Source organism: Nothoprocta perdicaria, unplaced genomic scaffold (genome assembly GCF_003342845.1).
Source record: "Nothoprocta perdicaria isolate Ctin4 unplaced genomic scaffold, notPer1 scaffold_333, whole genome shotgun sequence".
NCBI classification, from domain to species: Eukaryota; Metazoa; Chordata; class Aves; order Tinamiformes; family Tinamidae; genus Nothoprocta; species Nothoprocta perdicaria.
In genome coordinates this window covers 443,615-458,717 of record NW_020455570.1, presented here as the reverse complement: position 1 = coordinate 458,717, position 15,103 = coordinate 443,615, and positions in this window count along the sequence as shown.

The window sequence follows — 15,103 nt, the reverse complement described above, 5'->3', positions numbered from 1 at the left end:
GAGCAATTGACAGTTCACGCTGCAGAACATGACCTTGCCTTGGTGACCGTGCCTTGTAGACCTGCCTTAATGTCACTGAGTTTCCTTCATCCACGCTCTTCTACCCTGCACTCTGATTAATGAAGTTATGGACCTTTCTCTGAGCATAGAATTTTGCACATTTTTCTTTTTTTCCTTTTTTTTTTTTCTTTTTTTTTTTTTTTGGTCAATGCAGAAGCTTTTGTACAGGGTGAACCGGTACCATCTTTGCTCATAGAAATTATCTGACCTCTATCCTGAAACAGCACATGTCTCTCTTGCGTCTGCGTACAGCTGGTCTTGCCCCGAGAGGTTAGCCAAGACTTCAGCTTCTGTGGGGAGAAACTGTCTGATTCTGCCACTAGCGTTCATTTCACATGCCACGATGACTCCAAAGTCTGCTGAGGGGATCTTACAGGAACTGCTCACTCAGCAAGTCTGTGCTGAGCTTAGGACATGACTAATTATAATCCTATATGGTTGAGTGAATCAGGACTGCGCTCTTTAAGAAAAGGCTGCCTGGAGAGCCACATTTGTTCACAACATACACCAGTATTTTACTTTTCTCATGCACTGCACTCCCTGCAGCGTTTGAGAGAAATTCGCCTGAAATTATGGTTTTATTTTGCACGGTTCACCCAGTCCTTTTCGTGTGTGCTTCCGCAGTTCCCTTCTTCCCAGTCCTTGCAGGAAATGCAGTCTGGAGACACATCTCGTATAATCTCATCAACTGGAAAAGGAGTGCACAGCCTCCCCTATTATCAGCTGTGTTTGCAGCTTGTTGAGCCACTGTAAAAGAGAAAAATGAAAAGATTGAATTGAATCCCGAATAACCACTTAATAATATTCCTGTCTTAAATGCACTTTGCATATTTTATCATTTATTTTGCAAATCCTAGACCACTACCAATTGAAAAAGCAGCATTCTGTTGTAAATGCTTTCCAAGCAAATGGGCCTCACATGGAGATAATCCTCGTCCTGTGAAGACTACCTGAGTGAACAAGGGTTACCCTAGCACTCCAGGATTTCATCAGGAAGATCCTTTCAGCTTTGCATGACCAAGTGTACAAAATGTGCTCATTACAACTGACACAGAAGGGGAAGTGCTCGGCCCTCCCCTGTAATGCTCAGATTTTCTGGAGAAAATCCAGCGTTTTGCAACCACGCCAGCCTGGGCAGAGAGGCTCCTCGGCACACAGAGGCAGAGCCCAGAAGATCAAAGAGCAACAACCCGTGTGCGACGGCCCGCAGAGCAACCGGGGCACCAAATCACACACGTAAGGACCTAGCAAACTTAAACACTGCAGCGAATGGAAAGACGGGGTGCAGGATATTGAGGTATTTCATAGTCCAACACCAGGCTGCTGCCATGCAATCGGCACACGGCAACCTCCAGTGAGAAGGGAGTTTCCATTCCTCTGTTTCCGTAATTATTTTTATTTTATAATCATTTACTGTGGTTGCCAGAATGGTGTGGTAAGGATGAGTTATCAAAGAACTTTGCTAAAAAATCCAGAGCTTCTGGACCAGTAATAATCTCTATGAAAGTGACTGCAGCAAAGGAAACAGAGAAGGAAACTGTGAACCTAAAACTGTGTGAGGTAATATATTATATTCTCCTATCTGTGAAATCCTACAAGCTCCTCTGTGCAGTACAGCCAATTGCTCAGGAACTGGATGGAAATTTCCACATGGGGAAAGTCTTCCATTGCCATTAGTGGCCTTAGCTGTAGCTGAAAGGGGCATCACACATTTCAGGGGAAGGATCTCTACTCATATATAGATATTACAGGATAACACGCCAGATACTTTTCAGTATGCTTAGCTTAATTTTCTTCTTCCCGTGGGTTTTGTTGCTAGCCTTGTCTGTGCCATTCAAAAGAGATAACAGAAAATTGAAAACTTCAAACCGTTCGTGAAAGCAGCAAGATACGGATAATAAAGTCTCATTTATAGTCATAAATGAATCTATCACTCATGGAAGTAATTTGTCCTCTGATGTACTCCTGTTGCACAATTGGCTAGGCGCAGACAACATCAGCTGTCTTTTACAGCTAAAATATTGATTATAGCTGCTAATGATAACTGGAATCAATAATCTGATCTGGAATGTCAAGCCATATGCTCTTGTATTTCAAAGATGACACTACCTTTTAACAAGGCCCATTGTGTTTACAGTATTACATCATAGATCCTAACTCAGAAGCCATTGTGAGGCTTCTCAGTAATCTGAATTTTCAGGGATAGATGACTTGTCTTTAAATATGGAGAGTTCTCAAGTTATCACAACAGTAACACCTGCATGATTGTCAAAATTGTGAAAAAATAATATATTTTTATTATTTTTATAAATATATATAATTATTTCAAATTATTGAATTTATTATATTTGATAAATTAGATTTATTGAGTTTATTATAATTATTTCAAATGTTGTCACAGTCCTTCAGGAATTCTGATAATCTCTTATAGGAAATGAACATACTCTGCCACTGAATAATGTGCCACTGTTTTGTCGTTAATGCATTTCATTCTTTGCATAGGTTATATATGTACTCTCCCTGTTTTCAGCTTGGATTTATTTGTACAAGAAATAAAACCTGTATTTCTGGCTGCCACACAGAATTTTTTATTATGGTCAGTTGCTCACCAGGTGCCCTCTGCACCTGCATGCCCTGTCCACACGAAGGCACATGGTAGTGTTAAGGCAGTAAGTGCAATGTGATGGGACTTGAGGGCATCTCCAGGCACAGCAACGCAGCATCTCCCACACTTGTGGGTGAGACATAAATAAAAAGAGCAGATGAAATTTGTCTTAAGAGACAAGCCAATATCCAGAACACGGAGCTAATCATGCCTTTGCTTTGAAACATATTATAAATACAATGTGATTAGATCAGCAGTCACTGCAGGAACTCAAATCTATGTGGAAAAAGATCTGTACAGGACCTGATGGAAAATCTGGGGCACCGCGCTGGCACTGCCATATATTCAATTTCTTTTTTATTTTTTTTTTAAGTTTCTATGCAGACCTATGACCCATTTACGTTCCCAGTGAAATCAATCGCAAATTTAATAGGTGCTCTATTTTTCCATTTTAATAGGCACTCTATTTATAGAACAATGTGTAACTTAAAAATGTGAGTATTCCAGTTTTGCTACTTCTCCTGCTCCTCAAGGGATACATCCTGCTGTAGAACTAAGTGGTATATTATAGCAGTAATTGTAAAAGTGGCCATGTACCGTGCCCTAAATGCCTGTTCAGTACATTATCTCATGTGGGAGAACAGATTTTTTTAAGATAGTATGATGCCACAATCATGGTTTATCATTAAGACTTTGGTTTTGACAGAACATCCCTCAAAACAATATGAAATTCCTTTAGATTTCTTAGTTTTTGACATTGCCAACCTGAGTCTACCCAAGTTCAAGTGATATCAGAAAGGCTCTGATGACATGAGAAAACTGGAAAACGTGGAGCTACTTCCCATTTGTCAGTCCTGTACTCTGCCATGTCAAAGGTGTCTTCCTTGATGCACTCCACCTGTTTTTTTTTAAGGTTATCATCTAAGCAAAACCTTTTTCTTTTTTTTTTTTTTTTCTTTTTTCATTATTCCAGCTAGGAAATAGTGGCTTATTCTAGAGCCATTTCACTGGAAGAATTTTGCTCTGATATCCATGTTGATAGAAGAGTGTAGGAAGGGAATGGCCAGAATAACATGTCAGATTTGTTGTTTTTGCGTGGACCTGATACCACTTTCAGGAAAAACAAAAGTCACTCCAAGAGACACAGATATTGTCATGATCAATGGTGATGGGCAAGTAAAATGATGCTGAAGGTTGGACGTGCTTCTGGGCCCTACACTTACTTTGCAGGGCCTTACGCATGCCCTAACGTGCTTTTAAGTACATATATTTTAAAATTTCAGCCAACATTTCCATGAGCTTCAAGACAATTTAATGACCCAGAGCACAAGTTATTTACAGCCTTGTTGAGCTGAAATAATTATATTTAAAGAATGTCAAAGCACTCTGTGCCCTTTATCAACATCAGCATTACAAAGACTGCTGGTCCCTGGTCACCCAACCTTCACTCCTGAGCCAAATGGTACCTTTTGCATTAGACAAACTATCCAGTTCTTTTCTGTGTTTTGGGGTTTTCCTTTTTTTTTCTTTTTTTTTTTTTCCTGAAAAAAAAAATCCTAGAATCAGTTTGACCTTTAATTTAATCAGTTTGTCCCTTAATGTTAGGACCAACCAATCCTGTTTGGTTTGGGCAATATTCCTATGCTTATCTTGGTTTTGCAGGGGGAGTACAACATCATTACGTGTCTTTCAGCTTTTTAACTGTCATGCTGGACAAACTTACAAATTGGCTTTTTTTTTGTTTATACTTGAAAGGAATATTCATGCACTATAAAAATCCTGCCCAGTTAAGCTTGTCAATAAACCTTAGTTATTTTGCCCATATGAACATAATTAATGAGCATATTAGTCCACATCATTTAAAAGCAAAATTCAAGACATAAAATTCAAGGCACAAAACTCAAGACAAGTAAAGCCTAATACAATTTCCTCAATTCTAATTTGGCTGCTGCAGATTTTACTCCATTCTCACATAAACGTCAGCTGTGCTATTGCAATTATTTACCATAACACCACTGGCTTTAGCACCAAACACTTGTTACTCAGAAATTCAAAGTGATTTTTATTACTTGCATTGTTCTAGCTATACAATTAGAACTTATGCCTCTCTCTTTCTGTTCCTTTTCTCTCCCCCTTTCACTTCAAGTTTATTGACAAAACCAGATACCTGATGCTCCATCTCTGAAGATGTGTAAGGTCAAGCAAACAGAAAGCAAAATGAGTGTAAACCAGGAAACTGAAAGGCAAAACCACATGCTCTATACAGATAAGTAACAGACCGTGCAGGGCCAGAGCAGGGCATGCAAATACCTGCATGTCAGTGGGTGCTGCACGTTAAAAGAGAAGCTAATTTAGTGTATGGTGCTAGGACCTATTCATTTTGGTATATATTTGGTCATATGAAGTTTCTTCTTCCATTTGGGAATTGCCAATATTATTTGCCCTTAATGTATCATGCAGCTTTCTCACTGTTCATAACAGGTTATTTAAAACTACATTATGAATTGTGACTCATGACCCGGATAATGTTAAAGAAAAAAAAAATTGTTTAAAAGGGATCTTTTAAAAAGAGACCTTTTAAAAGTCTCCCCAGGGGCAGAAGTCCTACCAGGACAGGGCCAGGCTCTTCAGTATCAGGTTTTTTGGAAGATTCTGCAGCCTGTAAAACACAGGTGACCAAACATCCCACCTCTCATTGGGGCCCCTTGGGAAATATATTAAAAACTGTGAGCTCCTGGGTTTGTGATATGGGTCATTAGTGATCACTGAGGTTACACCATTATCCTTAATATGGGCCATTAGGAGTAAATTAAACCTCTTTTGTTTGTCTGGGGTGTTTCAAATAACAAGACCATGGGAGTTTTCTATAATGAAGCTGTTTTCAATGTTGCATGGTTTTCACTCATTTCACCTTTAAACTAAGTAAACAAATAAGTAAATTAAAAAGAACTAAGCAAAGTAGTACAAATGAGATGCATTATTTAACTGAAATGCTGTATCATTTGGAAATGGCAATGTAAATAACACCGAAACACAAATTCTAGTAAAAACTGGCACAGATCATTTTCTCTATTATTATAAAAATCCATGCAGCTATCCTACTGTGCTAGATGTTAATATGTAGGTCTTTTTTTAAACTCAAACTAGATTACAGTGTTAGTAGGTCATAATGGAGCTATTGTTCTGCCACTCTGCACATGCCAGTGCAATTCAACTGCTGATAACAACTCAGCTCCCGGAATTTTTGTTGAAGGAGAAGGCTATACCCTTATGTCAAGTCATCTAATGAATGCAAGTGTAAATAAACCATATACTTTAAAAGAGCAAGCACAGAGATAAGTGCTTCCCTCTCACATTAACATGGAAGAAAACAACCGTGGGCATCAGTGTGATGAGTCAAATCCTGTCTCTGAAAGACAGCTGCAATCCTGCACCATGCTCTGCCCTCATCCTCCCTCCCTCCCATGCAGAGATCCAGGGCTCACACAGAGTGATTTATTTGCAGGACTTTGGTTTCTGGCATGACGTTTTCGCATGGTGACATTCAGATCAATGCAAAATGTGCAACTCCTTACGGTTCCAGGATTGCTCCTGCATCACAAAACAGCTGCACCTAAATCTTTCGTCTCTGCTACTTGAAAACTCCTTGAAAAGTCCTTGAAAACTGCTCCACGTGAGAAGATAAGCATCTGGCTTGTTTAACCACGAATAAAGAAAACTTTGTAATTCAAATTTGCAAAGCTATACCCAAAGCCTCCTGTGCTTGTCCAAATAATACGCCAAATCTAGTGCCTTCAGCATATTGTTAACCTCCTCCCAATAAAGCTTAATGCATCTTATGTATGGGGAGGAGAGAGCTGTGGATTACAAATGCAGAAGAGCTAACAATGGGTTGCTGTTGCAGAACAAGCCCTCAAGTCCCCATTGTTGGAGGGCGTTAAAATACATTAGACAGGCATCTGTCAGGAGCAACACAGGAACATCTGAGCCTTCCCTAGAGAAAGGGGCTGGGATCAGAAGATGAATAAAAGGGCCATTTTTGACTATGTTGGGTTGAGGGGATTATATATATCTGTATATAGATATACACACACATATATATAAAGGTTTATCTTAAATAATTTACCTCCAGCTGCTCTTAGACAGGGGCCAACATCAAAAGGGAAAGTCAGAGCCAGCCTCTACCTGCCTCCAATCATAAATCTTACTGAAATTGATGAAAAAAAAAATAAAACAGGTGAAGGCTTTACTATTCTACCTATTATCAGCATCCATGGTTATTAAAACAGCTGCAAAAATCACCAAAAAAACAAATAAGAGTTTGTTGTGTCATAGTGGTGACACAGTTTTCCACCCATTGGCACATCATAAATTATTAAACAGAGCTATGTCTTCCCTCTATCTTTACAAATATTTCTCTTTCAAAGCAGTTCTTTGGGCTGACCTGTCTTCACTTTATACAACACGCATAATATTATGTTTGCAATGCCTAAAGAACGATCATAGGACCATAGAATGCTTAAGGTTGGAAAGGGCCTCTAGAGATCATCTAGTCCAACCCCCTGCTCCAGCAGGGACACCCAGAGCACGGGGCACAGGGCGGCATCCAGGCGGGTTGGGAAGATCTCCAGAGAAGGAGACTCCACAGCCTCCCTGGGCAGCCTGTGCCAGGGCTCGGGCACCCTCACTGTCAGGAAGTGTTTCCTTAAGTTCCTGTGGAACTTTTGGTGCCTCAGCTTGTGGCCATTTCCTCTAGTCCTATCGCTGGCCACCACTGAAAAGAGGCCGCCCCCCTCCTCCTCCCTCCCTCCCTTGAGGTGTTTATACACACTGATCAGGTCCCCCCTCAGCCTCCTCTTCTCCAGGCTGAACAGGCCCAGCTCCCTCAGCCTTTGCTCACAGGGCAGATGTTCCAGGCCCCTGATCATCCTGGTAGCCCTGCGCTGGACTCTCTCCAGCAGCTCCACATCGCTCTTGTCCTGGGGAGCCCAGAACTGGACACAGTCTCCAGATGTGGCCTCACCAGGGCTGTGTATAGGGGGACAATCAACTCTGTCAGCCTGCTGGAGACTCTCTTCTTATTGCACCCCAGGATCCAATTGGCCTTCTTGGCCACGAGGGAACATTGCTGCCTCATGGTCATCTTGTCATCCACCATGACGCCGAGGTCCCTCTCTGCGGGGCTGCTCTCCAGCAGGTCAACCCTCAGTCTGTACAGGTGTCGGGGGTTATTCCTCCCCAAGGGCAGGACCCTGCACTTGACCTTGTTGAACTTCATGAGATTTCTCACTGCTCAGTCGTCCAGTGTGTCCAGGTCCCTCTGGATGGCAGCACAGCCCTCAGGGCTATCAGCTATTCCCCCCTGTTTGGTATCATCAGCAAACTTGCTGAGAGAGCACTCCAGCCCTTCATCCAGGTCGTTAATGAATAAGTTGAACAGGACCAGACTAAGGACCGACCCCTGGGGGACACCGCTATCTATGGGTCTCCAGGTGGACTCCGTATCACTGATCACCACCCTCTGAGCTCCTCCATGCCGCCAGTTCTCAATCCACCCCACTGTTCACTCACCTAGCCCACACCTCCTCAGCTTGTCCAGGAGGATGCTGTGAGGGAGATTTGTAAGCTAAAAGCCTTGCTGAAGATGATGCTAATTATGGATATTTTGAATGCTGTTTGTTAAAGAATTAGACTGAAATGTTAGCAAATCGTTAAAAAAATAAGAGCATAAACAATTTACAAAGCGACCACATAAGCATTTCTGCAGCTGCTAACTCAAACCTAAACAACACAACATCCTTGGCCAAAACTGAATCCTGGGAAGAAGAGCCTTCTGTTGATTCATTTTCATTCGTACTAAAGGCTACACACACAACAGCTAGCTACAATCAAACAGTATCAAACATGCTTTGGCAAACTGCTTCTCAGCAATCAGCTAAGGATTTCTAGCAGTTACCAATAGAAAAAAAAAAGAATAAAAAATGGACGCACATTTATTAAACCAGAGTGCCTGGAGTTCGGCACACAAAACTCCTTAATTTTCAATGCGAGCTGCAAGATGTTCCCACATGAGATTCAAATATAGAATTAAGTCCCCGATGTTAAGCACATACGTATTAAAATATTGACTTTACTAAAGCAGTGGGTTTAAAATTGAACTAATGGCAAAAGCATGGAGAAGCTACATACTGAACACTGATAGCTGTGGAGAGCAGAGTGTGGAGGAACCAGGAAGCACTCTCCATGCAGAATAAAGTAAGGAACAGAAGGGACCCCAAGCTGCTGGCATCTTACTAACATCTTGCTCGTTAGTTCTTCCCAGTCACTGTCATTAAAGAAGACTTAGACGATCTACTCCACTTTCCTAATTCCTTGCGGGAGAGGACGAGAAATACACAAATTTTTCCCTTTTCCTGGTGTGTATGTTTTCCCTTGAAAGGCTCTAAGGGCTTCTGCCATATCCAAACAAAACGCAATATGCCAAAACTCTGATTTTTTTTTCTCCAAATAGCCCAGATAAAACCTAGATAAACCCTATAGGTCTGTATGGCTGGTGACAAGAGTGAATAGTGACGCTAATACAGGTGTCAACATGGGAACAAGGGCATGTAAATGGCTAGAACCAGATGGGATGAGGTAGCAGAGCTGGGTCATTCCACTCCTTTTAATGCTGTCTTTAACCATAACCTAGAGGTGAAATTTCAGAGCAAGGCACACTCAGTGTCTTCTCTATCTGAAGGGGGCTCTTTGGCTGCAAGACGATGTCCCATGATGTCCCATTGGGTGACCACAACTGGACGAAGTGGAGGCACATGGGATTTCATGAAGATGACACAGAAGAAGCACCAGCTACACCAAACACTCTGCAGATGACTGGAGATTTCCCTGCTTTAGCTTCGAGGCGTTGCACCCCATCTTGCCATCTTCTGAGAATGTGGATAGTTCCCTTCTTTCATTTAAACTGCTATCCCAACAATTATGTATAGCCTGTTAATCTATCTCTCCCGAGTCTTCCATTTAACATAGTTCCCTTAGTTTCCTACACTACATCTTATTCTTTTATCATTATCCATTTCTGGTTGGTATCTTCTCTGTTTTTTAAATAATTTTCACATTCTGGATACTAATTTGTATTCACCATTCCAAATGAATATTACAGCTGTGTCAGTCAGAGTATTTTTATTTTAACATTATAACTGGGGAAATGTGGGTAAGCTTTATATGGCAAGGAAAGATAACATCTCAAATACCCATACAATCCCCTTTTAACATGTCAAATCTCACATCCTAAACTTGGAGGTGAAGGAACAAGGCTTTGAGAACTCCTCGTATGTCCCAACTATTGCAGGTTTCTTTAACTGCATGCTAAAAAAGAAGTGTGCCATTCTTGTTATAATAAATAATAATGAAAACCTCTCTCTGAAAACAGGATTTCTTAGCAGAGGCTGTTAACAAAACCTTTGCTCTAGATGATTAGTGATTCCTTTTTATATCCATCAACGTGAATTTAAAATTTAAATCATGGAGCAGACTTTCCTCATTAAGGGCAAAAGCTTCAATAATGGAATACATCAGGAAATGCACAAATAGGGCTGACTATAAAAACAATTCTCAAAAATGCAAAATTAGTCAGAATGTATAAAATACATGTGGGTATACTGGAAAAAAAAGCATTAAATATGGCACAGTCAGAACTGGCTAACTAATGCCCAAATGGATTTGTAATTATTTTGGGGAATAATGTTGCTTTATTTTCTCAGCTTTTACTTACGATATCACATTATCCATTACTGGCTGTCTTACTGATAAAAATTTGGGCCTATTTCAATTTTTTATGTATTTATTTTTAATTCTATTAAAGATAGAAGAAAAAAACTACTAACTGGTGTTCTCCAAATTTGTCCATCCAATCACAGGCCATAGACTATCTATTTCTGCAGTAGTCACCATGAAATGACTTGAGCGCAAGCCAGTCATCAGTAGGTATACCCTCTTCTGATACAGAGAAGCACTACTATCTCCATTTTACAGAGCAAAGAAGCACAGAAAAATTGAGCTGCCCCTAAATGTTTTACACTTTTCTGAGAGACAGAACCTGAATCATTATCTCCTGAGATGTTTTTCAGCATCTTCACAGGAATATTCTTAAGAAAAGCAGATCGTGTAGCTGCAGTTGAAAAGCCAAAGTAATCACTCATTATATGCAAATCTGATTTATCTTCTCATATCAGGAGGCTGTATGCTGTATTAGCACTGAAATAACCAATATTAACTGTAGAGATTATGATAAAATGAACCTCCAAAGGATAACAGAGAAATGATGGAATAGCAATGATGGCAAAATCACGAGCTTGAAGAGGTATATGCATATATTTTCCATCATTCAGGTAAAGAGAAATGTTTAGGACAATATGATAGAATTCCATAATCAGGATGTAATAAAATTTGAGAGAAAAGAGGGGTAAACCAGAATCTGCATAAGCTGGAGTCTCCTCTGGGCCAGCAGATTCAGGCAGCTCTCTAATGCTACAATGGAGAAAAATATGTCAAGACTGTGTTATTAGAGCAGGCTTAAACTTCCCTTACACGGAGAGCAAATGTTACTAATAGCTGTAGGTCCTGGTTATTTCAGGACACAAATGACAGTAAATGTCTTCAGCAAGTAGCCAGTGAACCCACACTGCTGCAGTTCAGTTTTGAGTTCATTTTCCCTAATTGGTAACATCTGACCTAGATGACATGGGCTGATTCACTTTAAATTGCACAAAATTATACACAGCATTAAGCTCTGCATTGAAAAAGGATCAGATTTTGAAAAATTAAAAGAACCAAAATGTATAAAGAGCTTGGAATTCCTTTAATTGTTCATCCAACAAAATTATAAAGAAAAAATAAAAGGAATTAAAGTTCTATGCAATGCATTTGACTTCAAGATTAAGGATTCTGCAAGTATAATTCTATAATTAAATTAATACTTGATTTGCTTTTCAACAGACATGATAACTATTCTGTCAGAACTTGGATGGCTAATGGGAAAGAATATACAGAATTAATATAATCAAAATGAAATAGAGGTGAAACAGTGGAACTGGGGGAGACAGACTGAGTCCTAAGACAAGGCCAGATGCTGAGGAGAACGGATGAAGCATTATTTTGTATTAGAGGAAAAAAAAGCAGAGCTGTTCACTGAACTACTGATTTCAGTAACAAACAACCTTTAAAAAAACAATTGAGAGGAAAGACGCCAGAAAATTGAATATGCATGGCAAATCTGAAAAAAAAAATACAACTAATACTGATTTACCAGAATTAGACAGTGCCCAAGAAACTTAAGTCTTCCTTAATATCACCAGTGATCTAGCCAGAGGGTTCGAATTTGGAATGGGCTCACTGCCTACCAGGATGACTAGAGGGAAGGTTCATCTCAGATGAGGAAACAGAAGGTGCTTGGCTGGTCTAGCTTAGCAAAAAGATAGCATAGGCTGAGAGAAGAAGGAAAGAAGCAGAAACAGAACAAATGGAAGTAAATTCTCAGTGGAAATTTCTTGCCATCCTAAGAATAAGGAAATAAGGTGCTATGGACCTTATTCCAGCAGAACTCCCTGGACAAAGAAAAGAAAGAAAAAAAAAGCTAAAAAAAAAGGACTCCATAAAGTCACAACACAAAGCATAATCAATTTATAAAAGAACATCTGTGGTCTTGCTTTGCACAGAATGAGAGTAGATTAGATGTAACGATCTTCCCTTCCTGCCTTCCGTTTTTTTATTAAAAAAGCATACTTTTCCTTGTGAAAACACTTGTCACAAGAAAAAAAAAAAAAAAAAGACATTACAATAATAGGACGCATGCATACCTACCCTACTCAGCTATGTCTTAAAATAGTCCAGGCCTAATAAAGCTGACTGTTGGTGAGCGTAATGAAAAATTGAAGCTATGCATTACTGTAAACAATCTCATTTATATTACATATTTGAAATAGACAGAGAAACTGCATTTCATGGTGTCATTTCATTTCACAGAAGCAATTGCTTTGTAAGCAAAGTGTAACAATGCTTCAGCATGCAGAACCATATTAGCTCCCATACAAATCCAAAGGCATCAGGACCGATGGATTTTAACGTAACTTCAGATTTGAAGGAAGTCAAACTGCCCGTTCTGAGTCTGATCCCATTCAGACTCATATATTGCTTCTGTTTCTGTATAGTCCTCCAGAGCTGAGCAAACCCCAAGTGTTACAGACCCTTTGCTCACCCATTCACGCTAAGTGCAGGCAATCTTTCCACATAAAAATAAGCAGTGATGTCCTGGTGATTACAACACCCAATTAAAAACACTTCTGTTTATGTGCATGAACATTACAGCCTACTCCAAACTTTTCAGGAACATTTCTTTCTGTCCCCCAAACAATATCTTATGCTCCGGTATTTTAAATTATTTACCATATTGCTTATTTTTAATGAGCAAAGCCATTTTTTTATTCTTCGCAAATAAAAATACAAATATTATATAAATTATTTCACAAAATATACACAGTTTGGGGAAACTAAGTGTCAGATTTCCTAATATGCATGTGTAGTTCAGTGAAGGCCAACATATATAGTTAGTCATGAAGGCACATGAGGAAAAACAAATCTTCAAATTCCTCTTTCTTTTTTTTCCACTCGAAACATATACCTTTAGAGGAACTGTATCATTTTGTCCTAAGAAATGTGATTTTCAGGGGAAAAAGCTTCTAAAACTACTCCAGTCTAGGTATATTGAAAATAAATCTTGAGCCATCAACAAGATTAATCTATATATGATTTATCAATGAGGATAAAGGATTTATGTCAAGTGTCAGATGAGGGTATGTTGCTTCTAAAGGATATCTCAATGCGAAACATAACCATAAAAAAAGGAGAAGCATCCACACAGCTGAAGAACTGCTGGGCTACATTCTGAAGCCACATTCCCTCCCACCATGTAACACAGAAATAGAAGTTCTTTTTTTCCACAATTAAAGGGCCACCTAACATTAGTTGGAAAAAGGAAAAAGGAAAAAGGAAAAAGGAAAAAGGAAAAAGGAAAAAGGAAAAAGGAAAAAGGAAAAAGGAAAAAGGAAGAGAAGAGAAGAGAAGAGAAGAGAAGAGAAGAGAAGAGAAGAGAAGAGAAGAGAAGAGAAGAGAAGAGAAGAGAAGAGAAGAGAAGANAAGAGAAGAGAAGAGAAGAGAAGAGAAGAGAAGAGAAGAGAAGAGAAGAGAAGAGAAGAGAAGAGAAGAGAAGAGAAGAGAAGAGAAGAGAAGAGGAGGAGAGAAATCCTTTATAATAAACATTATTTTTGTCCTTCTGGAAAACAAAAATGAAGCAACTTTACTCAGTAGGAGTAGGAAAGAGCTCTGTGCAATGATTCCAACACATGATTTACTCTACAACAATCTAATTTGTGAGCTTGCTAAATGTATGCACAGTACCACAAACAGAACATGGATTTGATTTTAGGAAACAAATTTAACTACTTTCAAGTTCTGACCCTAACATCCCTTTAGCTATTCTGATGCCTTCCAGTATTGTAATATTAAATATGAGATATTTTTGCTCATACCACATGTGCTAGCGCCTCACAAACGGGAGAAATTGGTCAGTACATGGGTGAGCAGACCAAGGAAAGGGACAATGACATAGCGTAGCAGATTAGGAAATCCTGTTCTCACTGAAATCAATAGAAAATTCATAATGATTGCAGAAGAGTTGTATCCAGTGTGTTTCTGTTAGCAAGAATACATCTGAAATACGCAACTAGCTTCTTGAGAGATGAACTGAATACATCTAAATAGGCAATTAGCTTCTTGAGAGATGAACAGAGATGAATTTTTTTTCTTCTTCCACTAATCACAAGAGAGTATGATTTAAAAAGCTGTATTAAAGTCAATAGTGACCTACCAATCCTCTCTGCCTGTTGTCTACAATTCAGATGATAATGGGAAAGAACAGGAGAACCTTTTTGCAAATCTTGGCTTACTCCTTGCAAGATATCCTGAGAACATCACAAGAAATACACTGCACAACTGGAAAATGCTATTAATTATTCATATACGGTAAAGCTGTGTAGAAAGCACAAAACATTGGCACGAGTAGCCCTTGTCACAACTTGTTCTGATAGTGCGAGGAGGAGCCTCACAAAAGGCCAGTTGTGCATATATCTATTTTAAGATGTTCCTGCAGGATGACTCCTGTGTCTCATATGCTCTGTATCTGAGCTCCACTGAAGTCAACAGTGCAGACTCTGGCCCTGCATCTCCAAAACACATGAGCACAATGACTACACCTGCTTCATCCACAGCCATACCGGCATCTTTGTCCACACGGAAGGAAAAAAAAACATGCTATCTCATACTGTATTTGCTGTCTTTTTTTTTTTTTTTTTTTTTTTTTTTTTTTTTTTTTTTTTTTTTTTTTTT